Source organism: Monodon monoceros, unplaced genomic scaffold (genome assembly GCF_005190385.1).
Source record: "Monodon monoceros isolate NGI ecotype Baffin Bay Population unplaced genomic scaffold, NGI_Narwhal_1 Super_Scaffold_22, whole genome shotgun sequence".
NCBI classification, from domain to species: Eukaryota; Metazoa; Chordata; class Mammalia; order Artiodactyla; family Monodontidae; genus Monodon; species Monodon monoceros.
In genome coordinates, this window is record NW_021703779.1 from 90,340,328 (window position 1) to 90,362,844 (window position 22,517).

Genomic DNA, 22,517 nt, shown 5'->3' on the forward strand with positions numbered 1-22,517 from the left:
GCTTGAGTTCCAGCCATCACATCCAAATTTCAGGCAACTGGATGGAGGAAAGGACAAAAGATGGGACAAAGGGCATGTGCCAGCTGTCTTTCAAAGAAGGTTCCCAAGAGCTGTCACATGACACTTCTGGTTATATCTGATTAGCCAGAGATAGTTATATTGCCACATCTAGCAGCAAAGAAGGCTGGAAAGTATAGCATTTATTCTAGTAGGTCATGAGGCCAGCTATGAATTGGGAGTTTTATTATCATGGAAGAGGAGGAGACAGTTATTAGAGGATATCTAGAAATCATTGCCACGGCATCACTTCTCTCCTTTATGAGGACTTTTGCTGTCTCTACTGAATAATTATTTTTTAATTAATTATTTTATTTTGACTGTGCTGGATCTTCATTGTCGTGCACGGGGTTCTCTAGTTGCAGCACGTGGGCTCTCTAGTTGCAGTGTGCAGGCTCTAGAGCGCACAGACTCAGTAGTTGCATCGCGTGGGCTTAGTTGTGGTATGTGGGATCTTAGCTCCCTGACCAGGGATCGAACCCGGGCCCCGTACATTGGGAGCGCAGAGTCTTAACCACTGGACCACCAGGGAAGTCTCTCTACTAAATAATTCTTAGCAACATACAATTCTTAGCAGCATATAATTCATGAGTTAGCATTTACTATCCCCCAAATAAACTTTTCCTTGACCCTACTATCCCTCCAGCTGCTTCCTCACATTTCTGTATCCATTAACAGAAAACATTCTTGAAAGAATTGCCTACACATGCAATCTCTTCTTCCTCACGCCTTATTTCATCTTAAATCCACTCCAGTCTGGCTTCTATGCCCATCAATCTACTGAAACCACTCTTGTCAAATCCCCAGAGATATCTATGTTGCAAAATCCAATGATCATACAGAGTGAAGTAAGTCAGAAAGAGAAAAACAAATACCGTATGCTAACACATATATATATGGAATCTAAAACAAACAAACAAAAAATGGCTCTGAAGAACCTAGGGGCAGGACAGCAATAAAGACGCAGAAGTAGAGAATGGACTTGAGGACACGGGGAGGGGGAAGGGTAACCTGGGACGAAGTGAGAGAGTGGCGTGGACATATATACACTACCAAATGGAAAATAGATAGCTAGTGGGAAGCAGCTGCATCGCACAGGGAGATCAGCTCGGTGCTTTGTGACCGCCTGGAGGGGTGGGATAGGGAGGGTGGGAGGGAGGCGCAAGAGGGAGGAGATATGGGAACATATGTATATGTATAGCTGATTCACTTTGTTATAAAGCAGAAACTAACACACCACTGTAAAGCAATTATACTCCAATAAAGGTGTTAAAAAATAAATAAATAAACAAATAAATAAATAAATCTACTTGTGATCTACAAAGGAGCTTGAGAAAGGGTAGAATGACATAAAATTAAACAAAAGGATAAAAATGATCAATTTAAGACCTGGTACTTAACCCTTCAAACCCTTTTTTTAGGTGGTCCTTCTTCAGTAATAATAATGAAACATGGGCCTTTTGACCGCCCCCCCAAAAACTCCAATGATTACATTTTTGTCCTAATTTTATTAGCCCTCTCATTAGCATTTGACATAGATGATCACTCCTTATTTCCTTGAAACTTTTCCTCTTTGGCTTTGTAAATACCATATTTTTTACCAATTTTTACTTCTCAGTGTCCTCTACCTGAACTCTAAATATCAGAGTTACCCATATTTTATCTTGAGCTCCCTCTTCTCTTCTCTCTCAAATCACTCCTTAAGTGGTTTCATCGCTGTCTATGGCTCTAAATACCATCTTTATGCTGATGATTCCCAGTGAAGACCCTAAAAATACTCTAAACTTCAGATTCATATATACACCTGCCCATTTAAAATCGACACTTGGACTTCTATTGGACATCTCTAATACGACACCTATAAAATAGAACTCTTGACCCCCTCCTCCCACCCAATCTGTCTTTCCCCATGTTTTCCATCTTAGAAAAATGACACTAACTTATGTCAGAAACCTGGGAGTCATCATTGATTCCTCCTTCTCTCTCACTCCCCAAATTTAATCCATCAGCAAATCCTGACCATTCTACATCCAATATGAATTTCTAATTCATCCAGTTCTCCCACCTCCACTTTTACTATCCTAGCCCAAGGGAAACTCATCGCTTGCCCAAACTGTAAGATAAGGTAATCGTTTAAAAATGGAAATTAAATCATGTCACTCTCCTGATCAAAGCCCTCTACTGGATTCCCATCACACTTAAAATAAAATTCAAACTCCTACCAGATATGGCCCCATGCATTTCTCCCACTCTTCTCCCCTCAACTTAATATGCTTCGTCCATATTGGCCTTCTGTATTTGCGTTACGTATCAAGCTCTTTCTAGCCTCGGAACTCTTTCATTTGTAGTTCCCTCTGCCTAAAATGCTTTTCCACTGGGTTCTTCACATGTCTGCTTCCTTTTAAAGCTTCAAGTCCTGAATCAAATGTTACTTCCTCATAGAGGTGTTCCCTAACTACCCTACCTAAAGTAGTTCCTTCTTACTATTAATATTTTCTATCAGATTTCTTCAATGGTAATGTCACAATGTGCAAGGCCATGAGGTCAGAAACCTTGTCTTTCTCATTTACCATCATATCCCAGCACCTAGCATAGTTCTTGGCAGTGCACCTGTCACCAGGTTCAAGAGATACATAACAACTATTTGTTGAAAAGATGAATTGATGAATAGGAGTTGTCTGAATCCCCTTTTAGTGGTTGAGAGGGGAGGGGAAAGCACTAGGGAAGCAGTGAAGTTGGATGGGCCCAGCAGAGCTGCCAGTCCAAGCCTAGAGCCAGAGTTGGGGTCCTGAAGGGACAGCTAGAGGAAATGTTGTGCATACACACTTGAGCCAAGTCCTTGAGGAAGAATGGAACCACTAGATGGGAAAAGGAAGATTGTAAAAGAGGACAGAGCCAAGACTGAGAGGCAAAATGGAGTTGGAAGAGGTTGGGAGTGAATGAGAAGGGCCCTAGGCAACTGTCAAGAACATTACTAGAGAGAGAGGCTGCTAACCATAAGCAAAAGATTGACTAAGAGCTGAGAGTTCAAATGAGGCTGAAGACCATGTCAATGATCTTCAAGCTTGGGTGATCTTCTCCAGCAGTTCTCAGAAAAGGTAGATTATAGGACTGACTTTGGGTGGAGTCTTATAGGGCAGGTGCAGCCAGGTCCAAAAACAAATATCAAAAAAGAAAAAGAGCTGGTGAAGTGGGATCTTACAGTTTAAGGATGGAAATTGGAGCTTAGAGATTCAGAGATAGAGCAGTGGGTGATGATGAGGTCCATAGCATGGCTAAGGCAGCGGGTGAAATGGGACAGAGCTGAAGATAACCTGAGATGAAGGCACCAAGAAGCTAAGAGTTGGGGCTTCCATATGGGGCCCGCGGGCTAATGACAGGGAGGGGAGTACAGAGGAGTACCAGAATCTTCCATGGATCTGGGGTAGTGACCAGGATGCCAATAAATGATAGCAATGAGGAGGCATAGGAGTAAATGGTGTGAGAATGAAAGAAGGAAGAAATGTTGCACAAGAGTGAAAGAAGGGCGCTAGGAAAAAGCTGGTGGTGTCTCTATTGCTCTCGGACTTTGGGAGAAAGAGCAATTCCCACAGGAGACAGCTCTAGGGGAAATGTTTCCGTTTGGATTGTTCCCAAATCAGACTCTGAGATAAGGATTCCAGCATGAGTACTCTGTTTGGGAGGTGATTGTAGGAAATTCCCATAAAGGAGTGGGGAAGTGAGATATGGGAGAGAAGAAAGCCAATAAATGGGTGTGTTATAAAGCAAATTACTACTGTGGATAACTGGAGCTTAATCATGCTGGAGAATTCTAGGAAGTACAGTAGAACATGCATCTCAGAGTTATCCCACCTGAGGGATAACCCTCTCCTGTCAGTTATTGATTCAGAGCTGTCTTAGGGAGGGCATGCATCCCCTGGTACTTCTGGCTTCTTCTATGTGCAGGCAAAGAGGACTCTGGGGGCTGGAGAAAAAAGTCCAGGCAAAGAGACAGAGGAGCTGGTAGTTGGAAGTCAGACTAGCATGGACAGAAATATTAAAAGCCCAGAAGACATGGGTGGAGCATCAACAACACCTGCTGCAGGAAGCAATGTGCAAGCAGGGAGCCAGGACTCAGAGCAAAGAAGTGGACAGACCATGCTGTAAAAAGAGTGAGAGTGAAGGACATAATTTACTTTTGAGGGGACATTTTAAAAATAATCATATATATTCTTTACTTCAGTGTACAAATTATTTAACACCTTCTAATGCTCAAACTGTACTCAAATTTTTTTTTTTTTTTTTTTTTTTGCGGTATGCGGGCCTCTCACTGCTGTGGCCTCTCCCGTTGCACAGCACAGGCTCCGGACGCGCAGGCTCAGCGGCCATGACTCACGGGCCCAGCCGCTCCGCGGCACGTGGGATCTTCCCGGACCGGGGCACGAACCCGTGTCCCCTGCATCGGCAGGCGGACTCTCAACCACTGCGTCACCAGGGAAGTCCCGTACTCAAATTTTGCCCAATTATTCCAGAAATGTCCTTTACAGCTGGTTTTTCCAAATCAGAATTCAGTCCAAAATCATGCATTCATCTTAAAATGTCCCTTACATCTCCTTAACTTCAGAACACTCTTTTTTAATTTCATGTTAAATTGACTTATTGAAGAAACCAGGCCAGTTGTTCTGAAGAATGTCCCACTTTTGGAATTTGTCTACGTGCTTGCTTGTGGTATTATTTAGCTGTTGCTCAATCTCCTATATTTCCTGTAAACAGGACGTTAGGTCTAAAGTCTTGATCACATTCAAGTCCAATATCTTTGGCTAGTATACATCAACGTGGCATTGTGTCACATACTGCAGCACATCAGAAGACACACGTCTGGTTGCTCCACCTGTAGTAACGCTATGATTGACCACTGCATCAGCATGATGGCAGCCAGATCCATTATAGTTATCTTTGCCTCCCGATGCCCAGAAAATAGTCTGTGGACTGTTACTTTAGCCCCACACAGATGTCCAGCTCCCCATCAACTATCCACACAATAGTTTTAATCCCACTTGACAATTTTTGCCTGGATCAATGAATTCATGACAGTTTTAAAAATAGTTTCTTAATTCTATCACTCCATCTCTGTTTACTAGCTGGCATTCTTTAAGAAAGAACTGCCTTTGTTCAACCAGGGCAGCCTAGGGCAGCGCTAAGAGTATGGACTTTAGAGTCAGCCTGTCTATATTCCAATCCTGGTCCCACCACTTGCTACCCGTGTGACTAAGTCACTTAACTGCTCAGTGCCTCAATTTCCTCATCTGTAAAATGTGGTTGCTATGAGAGTTAAAGGAGGTAGTATTACTAAAGCAATCAGAGTAAGGCCTGGTGCATGTAAGTGTTAAATAAATACAAAGTAAAATGAAACTATGGCTATTTAATTATGCTGAAATATAGTTCCTACTGAAAAGGCAGGATAAATGCTTCTTTCCATTTAATTATCAAGTCTCAAAGTAAGGATTTGGTTTAATAGCTGCCACAAGGGGTGACAAATGAGCAGAATGAACATTAAAGAGCGCAGGGAAAGATTTGGGAGGGAGGGGAGCTGGGAGAAGAGCCCAGAATGAGAATATATGTGCAGGATGGGGCTGGGAAATAGTCTTCCCCTCCTTTATTCTCCATTTTCCAGAGTCTCAGTCAAAATCACACATGACCAGGGCCGCTAAAGGAAATAGGAAACAGAGCTCCTATCTAAAGGACAGGCGCTTGGCCGTTCATGCACATCTGCAAGAGATATTCACACTTTCTCTTCATTTACTGTTATGACTATACGGTTGCATTGTTTTAATAGAATATATATTATACAATACAAAATAATATAAGAGTTTTCAAATTCAGAAAACAAAGCTTGGAACAAAAAACACAAAAGTTATTCTAGCCCTATCTTCTTGATTTATTAAGTAAAAAAGTGAGGGACTTCCCTGGCGGTCCAATAGTTAAGAATTCACGCTTCCACTGCAGGGGGAACAGGTTCGATCCCTGGTCAGGGAACTAAGATCCCACAGGCTGCGTGGCCAAAAAATAAAATAAAATAAAATAAAATGAGCCCATATTTGGGAATCCACTTAAAAATGTTCCTATGTAGGGCTTCCCTGGTGGCACAGTGGTTGGGTCCGCCTGCCGATGCAGGGGACATGGGTTCGTGCCCCGGTCCAGGAGGATCCCACGTGCCGCGGAGCAGCTGGGCCTGTGAGCCATGGCCGCTGAGCCTGCGCGTCTGGAGCCTGTACTCTGCAACGGGAGAGGCCACAACAGTGAGAGGCCCACGTACCGCAAAATAAATAAATAAATAAATAAAAGTTACTAGGTAAGGCTGGCTTCATTGGTGTGGGTCCCATGCAGTCCCACAGGGTCCCACGCTCAATAAGGCCCAGGCTTAGTTTAATCTTCTGCTGTCACTGTCTTGGAATTCTTAATAGTTCTTGAACAAAGGAACCTGCATTTTCATTTTGCACTGAGCCTTGCAAGTTATGTAGCCATTCCTCTTCCTAGGGCCTCTCTGAGCCCCTGACCTTGACTTCAAACCAGCAGCCAGCCTGTGCCCCAAAGAACAGCATAGGTAGCTAGCCTTTTGCATTTCTAAGCTCTCTGCTTTTTAACTTTGGGGCTGCTATAAGCCTTGCTCTTCTTACTGGCAGCTTTTTGGTTTGGTTGCCTGTGTGGCTTGTTCCAGTCTCTGTCCCCTCCTGGGGCTCCTTTCCCTCTTCAGAACCATTGATGAAATGCATTTCTCCATGGGCAGTGCTCCTACCTACACCCCCAGGAACAGGCTTTCACCGGAGTTGTGAGGACTGTCTGTCTTATCCTCTTCCCCCTCAGTCTGAGTATTCTCTGTATTGCTTGTTGCTTATTACTAAAATAAGACACATGGCCAAGAAAAGGAAAGAAACCTCCCCAGCTCTACCAGGCAAGCATTTTATCGATGTGTAGCCCAGCTCAGCTCTGAGGCTCTGGGACGGTTGCCTCTTCTCTGAGGCAAGAGAAGGGAAGCAAAAAGAGGCAGCTGGGTAAAGGATAAGATTATCCAGTTCCCCTCTGTCTCTCCGTTCGAGCTGCCCCTGTTTTATGCCAGACAAACGAAGGGCTAAGCCATGTCATGGGGTTTTTCTTGTTGTTTTTTTTTGTTTTTTTAATGTCTGAAACTATTATATTAACCTATTTCCATACAAATAACCCGAAGACAGTTTAGTACTAGTTGTTTTTTGTTTGTTTGTTTGTTTGTTTATACGGCAAATACAAATAACCCGAAGACAGTTTAGTATTAGTTGTTTTTTGTTTGTTTGTTTGTTTGTTTATACGGCAGGTTCTTATTAGTCATCAATTTTATACACATCAGTGTACACATGTCAATCCCAATCGCCCAATTCAGCACACCACCATCCCCACCCCACCACAGTTTTCCCCCCTTGGTGTCCATATGTTTGTTCTCTACATCTGTGTCTCAACTTCTTCCCTGCAAACCAGTTCATCTGTACCATCTTTCTAGGTTCCACATACATGTGTTAATATATGATATTTGTTTTTCTCTTTCTGACTTACTTCACTCTGTATGACAGTCTCTAGATCCATCCACATCTCAACAAATGACTCAATTTCGTTCTTTTTTATGGCTGAGTAATATTCCATTGTATATATGTACCACATCTTCTTTATCCATTCATCTGTCGATGGGCATTTAGGTTGCTTCCATGACCTGGCTATTGTAAATAGTGCTGCAATGAACATTGGGGTGCATGTGTCTTTTTGAATTATGGTTTTCTCAGGGTATATGCCCAGTAGTGGGATTGCTGGATCATATGGTAAGCCTATTTGTAGTTTTTTAAGGAACCTGCATACTGTTCTCCATAGTGGCTGTATCAATTTACATTCCCACCAAAAGTGCAAGAGGGTTCCCTTTTCTCCACACCCTCTCCAGCATTTGTTGTTTGTAGATTTTCTGATGATGCCCATTCTAACTGGTGTGAGGTGATACCTTATTGTAGTTTTGATTTTCATTTCTGTAATAATTAGTGATGTTGAGAAGTTTTCGTGTGCTTCTTGGCCATCTGTATGTCTTCTTTGGAGAAATGTCTATTTAGGTCTTCTGTCTATTTTTGAATTGGGTTGTTTGTTTCTTTAATATTGAGCTGCATGAGCTGTTTATATATTTTGGAGATTAATCCTTTGTCTGCTGATTCATTTGCAAATATTTTCTCCCATTCTGAGGGTTGTCTTTTGGTCTTGTTTATGGTTTCCTTTGCTGTGCAAAAGCTTTGAAGTTTCATTAGGTCCCATTTGTTTATTTTTGTTTTTATTTCCATTACTCTAGGAGGTAGATCAAAAAAGATCTTGCTGTGATTTATGTCAAAGAGTGTTCTTCCTATGTTTTCCTCTAAGAGCTTTATAGTGTCTGGTCTTACATTTGGGTCTCGAATCCATTTTGAGTTTATTTTTGTGTAAGGTGCTAGGGAGTGTTCTAATTTCATTCTTTTACATGTAGCTGTCCAGTTTTCCCAGCACCACTTATTGAAGAGACTGTCTTTTCTCCATTGCATATCCTTGCCTCCTTTGTCATAGATTAGTTGACTATAGGTGTGTGGGTTTATCTCTGGGCTTTCTATCTTGTCCCATTGATCTATGTTTCTGTTTTTGTGCCAGTACCATATTGTCTTGATTACTGTAGCTCTGTAGTAGAGCCTGAAGTCAGGGAGTCTGATTCCTCCAGCTCCATTTTTTTCCCTCAAGACTGCTTTGGCTATTTGGAGTCTTTTGTGTCTCCATACAAATTTTAAGATGATTTGTTCTAGTTCCATAAAAAATGACATTGGTAATTTGATAGGGATTGAATTGAATCTGTAGATTGCTTTGGGTAGTACAGTCATTTTCACAATATTGATTCTTCCAATCCAAGAACATGGTATATCTCTCCATCTGTTGGTATCATCTTTAATTTCTTTCATCAGTGTCTTATAGTTTTCTGCATAAAGGTCTTTTGTCTCCCTAGGTAGGTTTATTCCTAGGTATTTTATTCTTTTTGTTGCAATGGTAAATGGGAGTGTTTCCTTAATTTCTCTTTCAGATTTTTCATCATTAGTGTATAGGAATGCAAGAGATTTCTGTGCACTAATTTTGTATCCTGCTACTTTACCAAATTCATTGATTAGCTCTAGTAGTTTTTTGGTGGCATTTTTATGATTCTCTATGTATAGTATCATGTCATCTGCACACAGTGACAGTTTTACTTCTTCTTTTCCAATTTGTATTCCTTTTATTTCTTTTTCTTCTCTGATTGCCATGGCCAGGACTTCCAAAACGATGTTGAATAATAGTGGTGAGAATGGACATCCTTGTCTTGTTGCTGATCTTAGAGGAAATGCTTTCAGTTTTCCACCATTGAGAATGATGTTTGCTGTGGGTTTGTCGTGTATGGCCTTTATTATGTTGAGGTAGCTTCCCTGTATGCCCACTTTCTGGAGAGTTTTTATCATAAATGGGTGTTGAATTTTGTCAAAAGCTTTTTCTGCATCTATTGAGATGATCATATGGTTTTTATTCTTCAGTTTGTTAATATGGTGTATCACATTGATTGATTTGCGTATATTGAAGAATCCTTGCATCCCTGGGATAAATCCCACTTGATCATGGTGTATGATCCTTTTAATGTGTTGTTGGATTCTGTTTGCTAGTATTTTGTTGAGGATTTTTAAATCTATATTCATCAGTGATATTGGTCTGTAATTTTCTTTGCTTGTAGTATCTTTGTCTGGTTTTGGTATCAGGGTGATGGTGGCCCCATAGAATGAGTTTGGGAGTGTTCCTTCATCTGCAATTTTTTGGAAGAGTTTGAGAAGGGTGGGAGTTAGTTCTTCTCTAAATGTTTGATAGAATTCACCTGTGAAGCCATCTGGTCCTGGACTTTTGTTTGTTGGAAGATTTTTAATCACAGTTTCAATTTCATTACTTGTGATTGGTCTGTTCATGTTTTCTGTTTCTTCCTGGTTCAGTCTTGGAAGGTTATACCTTTCTAAGAATTTGTCCATTTCTTCCAGGTTGTCCATTTTATTGGCATAGGGTTGCTTGTAGTAGTCTCTTAGGATGCTTTGTAGTTCTGTGGTGTCTGTTGTAACTTCTCCTTTTTCATTTCTAATTTTATTGATTTGAGTCCTCTCCCTCTTTTTCTTGATGAGTCTGGCTAATGGTTTATCAATTTTGTTTACCTTCTCAGAGAACCAGCTTTTAGTTTTATTGATCTTTGTTATTGTTTTCTTTGTTTCTGTTTCATTTATTTCTGCTCTGATCTTTATGATTTCTTTCCTTCTGCTAACTTTGGGTTTTGTTTGTTCTTCTTTCTCTAGTTCCTTTAGGTGTAAAGTTAGATTGTTTACGAGATTTTTCTTGTTTCTTGAGGTAGGTTTGTATAGCTATAAACTTCCCTCTTAGAACTGCTTTTGCTGCATCCCATAGATTTCGGACTGGCGTGTTTTCATTGTCATTTGTCTCTAGGTATTTTTTGATTTTTTCTTTGATTTCTTCAGTGATCTCTTGGTTGTTTAGTAATGTATTGTTTACCCTCCATGTGTTTGTGTTTTTTACATTTTTTTCCCTGTAATTCATTTCTAATCTCATAGCATTGTGGTCAGAAAAGATGCTTGATATGATTTCAATTTTCTTAAATTTACTGAGGCTTAATTTGTGACCCAAGATGTGATCTATCCTGGAGAATATTCTGTGTGCACCTGAGAAGAAAGTGTAATCTGCTGTTTTTGGATGGAATGTCCTATAAATATCAATCAAATCTATCTGGTCTATTGTGTCATTTAATTCTTGTGTTTCCTTATTAATTTTCTTTTTGGATCATCTGTCCATTGGTGTAAGGGAGGTGTCAAAGTCCCCCACTATTATTGTGTTACTGTCGATTTCCTCTCTTACAGCTGTTAGTAGTTGCCTTATGTATTGAGGTGCTCCTATGTTGGGTTCATATATATTTATAATTGTTATATCTTCTTCTTGGATTGATCCCTTGATCATTATGTCCTGTCCTTCCTTGTCTCTTGTAACATTCTTTAAAGTCTATTTTATCTGATATGAGTATAGCTACTCCAGCTTTCTTTTGATTTCCAATTGCATGGCATATCTTTTTCCATCCCCTCACTTTCAGTCTGTACGTGTCCCTAGGTCTGAAGTGGGTCTCTTGTAGGCAGCATATATATGTGTCTTGTTTTTGTTTCCATTCAGCAAAACTCTGTCTTTTGGTCAGAGCATTTAATCCATTCACGTTCCTAGAGTCTGTCATACAGAGTGAAGTAAGTCAGAAAGAGAAAAATAAATACCGTATGCTAACATATATATATATATACATATATATATATATATATATATATATATATATATATATATGCAATCTAAGAAAAGAAAAAGGTCATGAAGAACCTAGGGGCAAGACAGGAATAAAGACACAGACCTACTAGAGAATGGACTTGACGATATGGGGAGGGGGAAGGGTAAGCTGTGACAAAGTGAGAGAGTGGCATGGACATATATACACTACCAAACATAGAATAGATTGCTAGTGGGAAGCAGTCGCATAGCACAGCGAGATCAGCTCAGTGCTTTGTGACCACCTAGGGGGGTGGGATAGGGAGGGTGAGAGGGAGGGAGACGCAAGAGGGAAGAGATATGGGGACATATGTATGTGTATAACTGATTCACTTTGTTATAAAGCAGAAACTAACACACCATTGTAAAGCAATTATTCTCCAATAAAGGTTTTAAAAAAATAAAATAATCCATTCACGTTTAAGGTAATTATCGAAATGTATGTTCCTATGACCATTTTCTTAATTGTTTTGGGTTTGTTTTTGTAGATCCTTTTCTTCTCTTGTGTGTCTCACTTAGAGAAGTTCCTTTAGCATTTGTTGCAGAGCTGGTTTCGTGCTGCTGAATTCTGTTAGCTTTTGCTTGTCTGTAAAGCTTTTGATTTCTCCATTGAATCTGAATGAGATCCTTGCAGGGTAGAGTAATCTTGGTTGTAAGTTCTTCCCTTTCATCACTTTAAGTATATCATGCCACTCCCTTCTGGCTAGTTGAGTTTCTGCTGAGAAATCAGCTGTTAACCTTATGGGAGTTCCCTTGTATGTTATTTGTCATTTTTCCCTTGCTGCTTTCAATAATTTTTCTTTGTCTTTAATTTTTGCCAATTTGATTACTATGTGTCTCGGCGTGTTTCTCCTTGGGTTTATCCTGTAGGGGACTCGCTGCGCTTCCTGGGCTTGGGTGGCTATTTCCTTTCCCATGTTAGGGAAGTTTTCAATTATAATCTCTTCAAATATTTTCTCTGGTCCTTTCTCTCTCTCTTCTCCTTCTGGGACCCCTATAATGTGAATGTTGTTGCATTTAATGTTGTCCCAGAGGTCTCTTAGGCTGTCTTCATTTCTTTTCATTCTTTTTTCTTTATTCTGTTCTGCAGCAGTGAATTCCACCATTCTGTCTTCCAGGTCACTTATCCGTTCTTCTGCCTCAGTTATTCTGCTATTGATTCCTTCTAGTGTAGTTTTCATTTCAGTTATTGTATTGTTCATCTCTGTTTGTTCGTTCTTTAATTCTTCTAGGTCTTTGTTAAACATTTCTTGCATTTTCTCGATCTTTGCCTCCATTCTTTTTCCGAGGTCCTCGATCATCTTCACTATCATTATTGTGAACTCTTTTTCTGGAAGGTTGCCTATCTCCACTTCATTTAGTTGTTTATGTGGGGTTTTATCTTGTTCCTTCATCTGGTACATAGCCCTCTGCCTTTTAATCTTGTCTATCTTTCTGTGAATGTCGTTTTTGTTCCACAGGCTGCAGGATTGTAGTTCTTCCTTCTGCTGTCTGCCCTCTGGTGGATGAGGCTATCTAAGAGGCTTGTGTAAGTTTCCTCCATGGGGTTTTTAATTATAAAAGATTCAAGATATTCTGCCCATTATACTTCATTTCCTATCACCAAACACCTTTCCACAAATGGTCGACACCACTTTTTCAACACACTAAACTCTAATCTTCACCCTTTCCCCATCTATGGTCTTAATACAGTAGTCCCCCATTATCCGCGGGGGACTTGTTCCATGACCCCCATGGATGCCAAAATCCACGGATGCTCAAGTCCCTTATGCAAATTGGCAGATTATTTGTATGTAACCTAAGCACATCTCCCATATACTTTATTTTATTTTATTTTATTTTATTTTATTTTGGTGGTTCGCAGGCCTCTCACTGTTGTGGCCTCTCCCGTTGTGGAGCACAGGCTCCGGACGCGCAGGCTCAGCGGCCATGGCTCACGGGCCCAGACACTCCGTGGCATGTGAGATCTTCCCAGACCGGGACCCGTGTCCCCTGCATTGGCAGGTGGACTCTCAACCACTGCGCCACCAGGGAAGCCCCCTCCCATATACTTTAAGTCATCTCTAGATTGCTTATAATACCAAGTAAATGCTATGTAAATAGTTGTATATATAATGTAAATGCTATGTAAATAGTTGCCACAGGGTGGCAAATTCAAACTTTATTTTTTGGAACTTTCTGGAATTTTTTTCCCAAGCGTTTGCACGCAGAGTTGGTTGAATCCACAGATGCAGAACCCATCGATACAGAGGGCCAACTGTATATGTTATTCCTGCTCTGACAGCTTGCTGTACACACACACACACACACACACACACCAGCATTCTCCTACTTGAATAAGGCTTTATGTTTAAGGTCATGCTTTTTGCCCTTCCTCCTTTGGTTCACTCTCTTTCCTTACCAGGAGAAAAAAGAAGTTTTCATTAGGGCGGGGATAATCCTCAACAGTGTATTTTGTTTGTTTATTTCATTTTTTTTAAGTAAAAAGACGGATGAATAATAGAATCGATAGGAAAAGTAGTAGGAGTACTAGTACTAGTAGTCATAATAGTGAGTGCCTCCTATGGGCAAGGAACGGTCCGTACATTGCTAATACTAATGACAACCCAGTGATTTAGGTTTTATTGTCCTCATTTTATGGACAAGGAAACTGAGGCTTAGAAATCAAGGGAATTTGCCCAAAGTGGACACCTTTTAAATGACAGAACTGAGATGCTTAATGCCACTCTGTTGACACAAATGCTTGGTCACCACACTGCCTCAGTCTCCTTTCTGTTTAAAACAGAGGGACCGTAGCATCTACTTTTGTTTTATCAGGGCTCCACTGGCTGGGTAGCCATAGAATTTCCACTCTTTATTTACATGCAGACAGTAAGTGCTGGGGTGCCTCCTCCACATGCACAGCCTTCTTTCCATCATGTTATATATTACAATAGCTTTCACTAGCTGCTTGTTATGTAAGATGTTCCACGTGACATCTCTGCTTTGCCCTCTTTCTTACAGTCCCTGAAGCCTCTTAAAGATCTTTCTAATGTCCTCATCCCCTCATCCATCAATTTCTATTTTATAGGTCTAGCCCTCCTTTGATATTTCTCTGTACATCACTTTCCTGGCCTTCCCTTTTAGGTCTTTGCCTTTTCTTTTTCCCACTACCTCTTCGTTGTCATGCCCTTTCCACAGGTCAGCCTCTCCTGATACTGTATAGCCTGTGTTCAATGATGTCAACTCCTCCTATTAGTGTTTCAGTGTTAGCAGGAGGAATTTGAAGCCTGCCCCCGAGTTGTCTTCTTCTGGTATCTTACTTTGAAACAAAAAAGCATTAAATTGTAAGTCAATTCTGCATTGATCAAGGCTGGCTCCCGTCCCCACTGCCTGGCTGTGACCACTGAATGCTGAAACTCTGAGTTTTCTTCTGTGGTTGATCTATTGTTGCACAGGGCCAAGAAAAAGTCGTCATCAACAAAACTGCACACCCTGTTGGCAGAAGTCAGGCAGAAAAGCTGGCAGCCAAAACTTGCTCAGTTCTACCTTTCTTTTCTTTTCTTATTCTACCTTTCTTTTCTAATGATAACTTTAACCTCTCTAATTTGCTTCCTTTTTATTTCCCTACTCCTATTGCATCTTACTGTTCTCCCAAGTGCAGCCGGACAGCCCTTATCCCTCACATTTGCATTTTCTTTTTTCTCCTCTCCTTCTGTTCTGCTCACTTATCCCTTTGGTTTGATTCTCACCTCAGTTTATTTGGATTATTCTTTTAGCTTTTAAAAAAAATTCAGCAAGCACCTATTGAGTGCCTACTGTGTGCCAGCTATTAAACTAAGCGCCGGTTCCTGCCCTCAAAGAGTTCAGTATTTCCATGCGCTCTGAATACTTGTGCAACCCCTGGGTGGAAGAAAGAGAGAGATTAAAAGAGCATGTTAGTTGGTCATCCATATATACACGGGGTGCAGAAAAATGCACAAAATGGCTTTTATTCCCCGTTTAAATCACACATTCTAACCAATGCGAATCTATAGGACATGTTGATTTTGAGTGGCCCCTTACTACTCCACTCAATTCTCAGTTCCTCAGTGGGCACAAGACCTCTGTTCTAGATGCTTTGGAGCACTCCTCCCCCTCTTGCAGTCGGTGGGAAAACTTTCCCTGCCTCTTCTCTCCATCCACCTGGACCTCTGGGAACTTTCCTGTCTGATGTGGGTGTCTAGATTGGGTAGTCACTCAGCTCCATCCAGTTCCAAACTTGAATGGAGATGAAGAAGCCTCTCCAGTCCTGTGAGTGGAGGGGGATGGAGAGAGCAGAAACCAAAGACTGGCCTCGGAGTGGAATCTCTTTGAGAAAGCTGAACATTCCACACCATCATTGACATTCTCTTGGCATGCCTTTTTGGTGGATTATGAGGCTAAAAGAGTCTCTGTCCCTTTACCTATCTTGATTTACAGTAACAAAAACCCCTCCAATTAATATAGCTTGAATTTTTTGCCAGTCCTTGGTTAGGGAGATAATGAGAAAAAAACATGTAATCTGCTCTCTTTCCATTTTGGGAAGTGTGATGTGCTCTGCCTGGGTGTTGCTGGAACTCTGCTTGCTTCTCCGAAACTCCCCCTTTCCATCCAAGCACTTTGCACCCCTTTGTTTGATATATATTTCCTTTCTCCAAACTTCTTCACATTTGCATTTAGATACCTAATAGGTTCCTCAAATTTAAAAGGTCCCGAACTCAGTTGAGGATTTCCCCCATCCCTGAACCTGTGCCTCTCTCATTCTTCCCCATCTCAAAAAACGTCACCCTGATTAACCTAGTTGCTCAGGCTGAGACACTGGGAGTCATCCTTGACCCTCTCTCACACTCCATGTCCAATTCATCAGCACAGCTTACTCGCTTTAACTGGCTTTGCCTTTAAAATGGATGCTGATGGGGACGCGCCGGCCCTGCTGCAGGCGAGTGAGCGCCCTTCGGGGTCGCCTGGGCTCCCCGCCGCCGCCGCCGAGCAGCCAGGAGGGAGCCGGCCCCCGCGAGGCCACCAGGCCCTCGGTTTAAATGTAAGACTGGATGTTTAGTTCTCCTTCTAAGCCATATTGTTCCAACAAGCTACAGAGTCATAATGTGGCAAAGTATCCTCTTTGAGAGGTGAATATTACGGAAAGAAAACGGCTGACAGAGGTGGGAAGATTGTTCCAGGGCATGTGTATATTGAAGTAGAGTATGATTAAGAATACAAAGCGGGGCTTCCCTGGTGGCGCAGTGGTTGAGAGTCCGCCTGCTGATGCAGAGGACACGGGTTCGTGCCTCGGTCCAGGAAGATCCCACATGCCGCGGAGCGGCTGGGCCCGTGAGCCATGGCCACTGAGCCTGCGCGTCCGGAGTCTGTGCTCCACAACGGGAGAGGCCACAACAGTGAGAGGCCCGCGTACTGCAAAAAAACAAACAAACAAAAAAACGAAGCGAAGGGCAGAAAGGTCATGATAAAACAAGGTGAGCAATACATTCTGGTGAAGAAGACCAGCGACGACTGGTTGCAGGTCAAGCTGGACGAGAACTCCAAAGCGTTTTATGTGCCTGCCCAGTACGTGAGGGAGGTCGGCCACAGAGGCCTGATGCCGCCTGTGCAACAGGCAGCGGGGCTGCCGCATCATTCTGTGAAAACGATGCAGAGTCTCCACCTTCAGAGGTCAACAGAAATGTGAACAAATTGCCCGAGCTTTCAAGTTTTGGAAAGCCATTGCCGTCTGTTCAAGGAACAGGTCTTATTCGTGATGCCAATCAGAATTTTGCACCCAATTATATTCCAGGTCAGACTGTCAACCTCAGCCTGAACCTGACCCATAATAATGGAAAGTTCAACAGTGACTCACATTCTCCCAAAGTCTCTGGCCAGAATAGGACACGTTTATTTGGTCACTTTCCCGGTCCAGAGTTCTTGGACGTAGAGAAAGCTGGCTTCTCCCAGGAACAGTCTTGTGATTCAGCAGGAGAAGGCTTGGAATGGATATATCAAGATTCAGAGTCCGGTGATGAGCTTAGCAGCAGCTCCACTGAGCAGATAAGGACGACAACACCTCCAAATCAAGGGCGGCCAGATTCTCCTGTCTACGCTAACCTGCAAGAACTGAAAATATCCCAGTCGTCTCTCCCCCCCGATCCCCGGAAGCCCAGCAATTCAGATTAATGGAGAATGGGAACCTCATAAAGATAGTTCAGGGCATTGTTATCACTATAACAGAGGAACACAGGAAAGAACTCAGAAACCCCCTCGTTGGACTCGAGATGCAAACATAAGCAAAGGAGATTCCCAAAGTCCAGGAGATCAAGAGTGGCTCAAGCATGTTGATGATCAAGGTAGACAATATTACTACAGTGCAGATGGATCTCGGTCAGAATGGGAGTTGCCAAAGTATAATGCCTCATCTCAGCAGCAAAGAGAAATTATTAAAAGTAGGAGTCTGGGCAGGCGGCTGCAAGAACCAATAGTGTTAACAAAGTGGAGACATAGCACCATTGTGTTGGACACCAATGACAAGGAATCTCCAACTGCCTCAAAACCCTGCTACTCTGAAAATGAGTCTTCTCCCTCTTCACCAAAGAACCAAGATACAGAGAGCAGTCCAAAGGGTCAAGAGAAATATGGATTATTAAATGTAACAAAAGTTACTGCAAATGGGAAAAAGGTTCGAAAGAACTAGTTGTCTTCTTGGGCCATGTTGCAGGTTTCATCTTTACTGTTTACCAAAACTCAAGGAAGTAGCACAAGCTGGTTTGGGAGTAATCAGTCCAAACCAGAGTTCACGGTGGACCTTAAGGGGGCGATGATTGAGATTCAAAGGATAAATCCAGCAAAAAGAATGTATTTGAGCTGAAAACCCGTCAAGGAACAGAAGTGCTGATTCAGTTTGATAATGACGCTGTTATCAATGAGTGGTTTAAAGTTCTTAGTAGCACTATCAGTAATCAGACAGTAGAACCCGATGAAGCAATTGAGGAAGATATATCAGATTCACCAGGAATAGAAAAGCACGATCAAGGAAAGGACCATAAGGATCTGAAGAAATTGCGTTCCACAAAAGTATCTAGCGGAGATTCTTCAGAACAGAAAAAAAAAACAAGAACAACTTAAAGAAGTGTCTTACACGACGCCCCACTTTGCAAGCTGTTCGTGAAAAATGTTATATTAAAGATCAGGTATTTGGAACCAATCTTGCTAATCTGTGTCAGAGAGAGAATGGCACAGTGCCAAAATTTGTGAAATTGTGCACTGAACATGTTGAACAATATGGGTTGGATGTTGATGGGATTTACAGAGTTAGTGGCAACTTTGCAGTGATCCAGAAGCTGAGGTTTGCAGTCAACCATGATGAGAAATTGGACTTGAAGGATAGTAAATGGGAAGATATTCATGTCATCACTGGAGCACTGAAAATGCTTTTTCGAGAATTACCAGAACCTCTCCTTACATTTGATCATTTTAATGATTTTGTTAATGCAGTTAAACAAGAACCGAGACGGCGTGTCTCTGCTGTGAAGGATCTAATCAAACAGTTGCCAAAGCCAAATCAGGACACAATGCAGACTCTGTTTAGACATCTCAAAAGAGTTATAGAAAATGGAGAAAAAAACAGAATGACGTATCAGAGTATAGCAATTGTGTCTTGTCCCACTCTGTTAAAGCCAGAGAAAGAGACTGGTAACATAGCAGTTTATACCGTCTACCAGAATCAGATTGTAGAGTTAATTCTTCTCGAGATAAATTCCATCTTCAGACGTTGACTCTTACTGAAGACAACCTGTGGAATAGAAACCACATCAGATTCCAAGTCCTTATACCTGATGTATTTTATGTTTGGACCAAGCAGTGACTCTTTGATTTTGCACTTTTCTGAGGGACCGGAAGGGAATGGGAGAGTCCAGATGTGTGATAGGCCCTCATATTTGCTGCTCTGTTGCAAGTTGATAGAACTGTGTGTACGTTTGAATTAATTTTATCCTGAATGTTTGCACTTCATACTCTGAATTCCAGTAAAAATCAAAACTTGCGATTCTAACCAGTCATATACACTGGATAATTTGGTACGAATACTACATTTTTTTCTCCTCAAACTGGATAATGTAGAATTTCTTCTTATGATTCAATAGGTTCATCGCACTATAAAACAATACTTACTATCAGTTATTTTGAAAATGCTCCTGGGCATTTTAAACAAAATGAAGTATATCTGTTTTGAAACCTGTGTATTCTTTTTTCAGGGTTTCTTGCATACAGTGGCATCCTGACTGCTAGGACCCATTATAACCCAGATGCGATCCCTTGATGAAGGCTTGCTGTCTTCACGGAGTAGCACAGCATCACACTAATAGTACTTAAAACATTGTAATATACTGGACTTTAATTTAGCATAAGCCGGTTCAGGGTATTTTGGGGCTGTCTGTGCTACACTGACTTGTAGCTAACGATCCTAATTCTATCTAGTGCCATACTGAGTTCTTGGTATGACCCTGTGGAAACCAACGTTATTTGTTGTAAATACAGGCTAAAGACTCACTGTCCTTTAGCTTATGTATATAATTGTGCTATATAGTCTCAGAGCACATTCTAACCCCTCATTTCTAATCACGATATTGGTCATTCTTTTCTGTGAATATTAGGTTTCCTCCAGAAATAGGCCGTTATTTAAGAAAGTTAACTGTGTGCCCTTTTAGATTTTAATTACATTTACAGGCAAATCACTGTAATGCAAATGGTACTGGAAAAATGCTGAATAGACTTGCTAAATGGTAAATGCACTACAAGAGGAAACTTTTAGATTATTTAATATGTACAGAATACATTAGAAAAAATTTATTACAGAATTCTAAGTCTGCAATACGAATAGTGGAAACCCATGTGTAAATTAGATGGATGTCAGATCGAAAATGACATTGCTAAATTTGAGAATTTCTTTTTACACTACTATTGTAGATTGGTTTGTATAATAAAACAGGGTTTGGAAAGTTTTGTTACAGAGAGCATGGTCTGCTGAAGATTCTTTTAAATGTATTTTTCTAGATTAACTGCTGTATATGAAATGTCTAATCTGAATAAAGAAAACTATAAGAGGTTTAGAGATTTTTCCATTGGAAATGTGCATTTTGGTTTTTAATTTTGGTGTTTTTTTTTTTTTTTGCATTTACTGGCACACTCTTATAATACCTCATTTTTTTAAAAATCAACTGAATCCAGTATTTCCTGTGGCAAGTGTTTTCCTCATTTCACACCTTTTGTGCTCCCTGCCATGCCACTGCCTCTACCACCCACTCCTACCCACCCCTCCATTCTTTATTTCTTCATCAGTATTTGAAAATGAATGATTTGTAACCAAGACTCTTTTTCTTAGGGTTGCATCTATAATTTACAGATTGCTTTTCTTGGGAAAAAATATTTTTTGTATGACCTGTGTAAAAACCTCTCACCTGAGTTTTGTGGTGAAAATGTTGTTTGTTGTCATGATCTTGTTAAACTGATAACAAACCAAGCTACTTGACAGCGATGGAAAAGCAGATTGTTTTGGGTAGGGAGAAAAAGCTCCCAAATGAGAATGTTTATATTTGCCTAAAGATGTCCTTAACAATATACAGTATGCTTTCGGCCTGGCCTATATAGTGATTGCATGCCAGGAAAACAATTAGACTCAAATCAGTGTTCTTTCTCTTGGTAGTTATGACATATCAAAGGTTAAAATTGTCCTGTGTTTCTTGTTTCAAAGTACACATGTGTGTATGTGAAGTCTTAAGTGTTTTCATAGTCCACAGCTAATCAGCTTATTGTAATATTGTATGTATAAGGAGATCAATGTCTTGTGTTTTCATCTTTTGTGAATTAAAAATTCTCACTTGTTTTCTGGTCATAACAAAACCAAAACAAAAGAAAAATAGATGCTGAATCCACCTACTTTTCACTGCTTCCCTTGCTACCACCCTAGTTGGCACCACCATCTCTTACTTGGACTCACACAATAATCTCCTGTCTTGCCTCCCTGCTTCACCTCCCACAATCCATTATCTCCACCACAGCCAGAGGGATGCTTGTAAAAGGTCAATCTGATACTGCCAATCCCCAGATCAAAACACTCTAATAACTTCTCATCACAATTAGGGAAAAATACAAAGTTCTTACCCCAGCCTCCAAGGCCTGCTGCAGATTGGCCCTTGGCTACCTCTCTGGCCTCATTTCCTACCACTCCTCCTTTTAACTCACCTTACTTCACTGGCCTCCTTCGCTGCTTTTGAACATGTCAAGCACCTCCAGGCCTTCGTATTTCCTGTCTCACTAGCCTAAACTATGTTTCTGCTAAATATCCACATGACTCATATCCACATTTTATTCAGGACTCTTCACTCCTTGGAGGGCCTCCCCAGCACATACTGCCTAAAATAACACTCTACCCCATCACTTCCTATCTTATTAACCTGCTCTATTTTTTTTTCATAACACTGATGAGATTAAATTATATGTGTAATTATTTGTTATCTAATTATCAGAACACAAGCTTCATGAGGGTAGAAATGTTGTCTATTTTATTCACTTCTATATTCTCAGCTCCTAGAACAGTGTCTGACACATAGTAAGAGCTCAATAAATATTTGTTAAATGAGTTATTATATGGAAGGGGCCTAACTTAGCAGCCTAAATTGGATTCACCCTTGGACTCACATATGTATTGTTCTGTCTGGAGGGTCTAGGAGGTGGGTCCACTGAGAAACTATGTGTTTAGAAGCTGAAAGAGCTTCGCAGGAAAGATGGCATCCTAATTGAAGAAAGAATGGACATCTAAGATCCCTCCTAGACCTCAGAGTTGAGGGGGAGGGAAGATTTTGAGTATAACGCTCAGGTTGTAATTAATCACAACATTTAAAAATAAGAAATAACAGAACCCCAACTCAACCCACCTTAAGCAGAAAAAAAAAGGATTGCTTTGGTTCAGAAGGCTAGGAAGGAGCCAAGGTTGGAGACTCAACATTGTCAGAACTCTCTGGGTCTATATTTCATCTCTGCTTCTCTTTCCCCATTTGTCTCATCCTTTCTTGCAGACTGGTCTTCATATTGAAAGA

General features: G+C 41.0%; 1 pseudogene; it reads left to right on the forward strand.

Annotated features, from left to right (window-relative positions):
* Nucleotides 1–16,339: 16,339 nt before the first annotated feature.
* Nucleotides 16,340–19,199, forward strand: LOC114905856 (annotated as a pseudogene).
* Nucleotides 19,200–22,517: the final 3,318 nt, after the last annotated feature.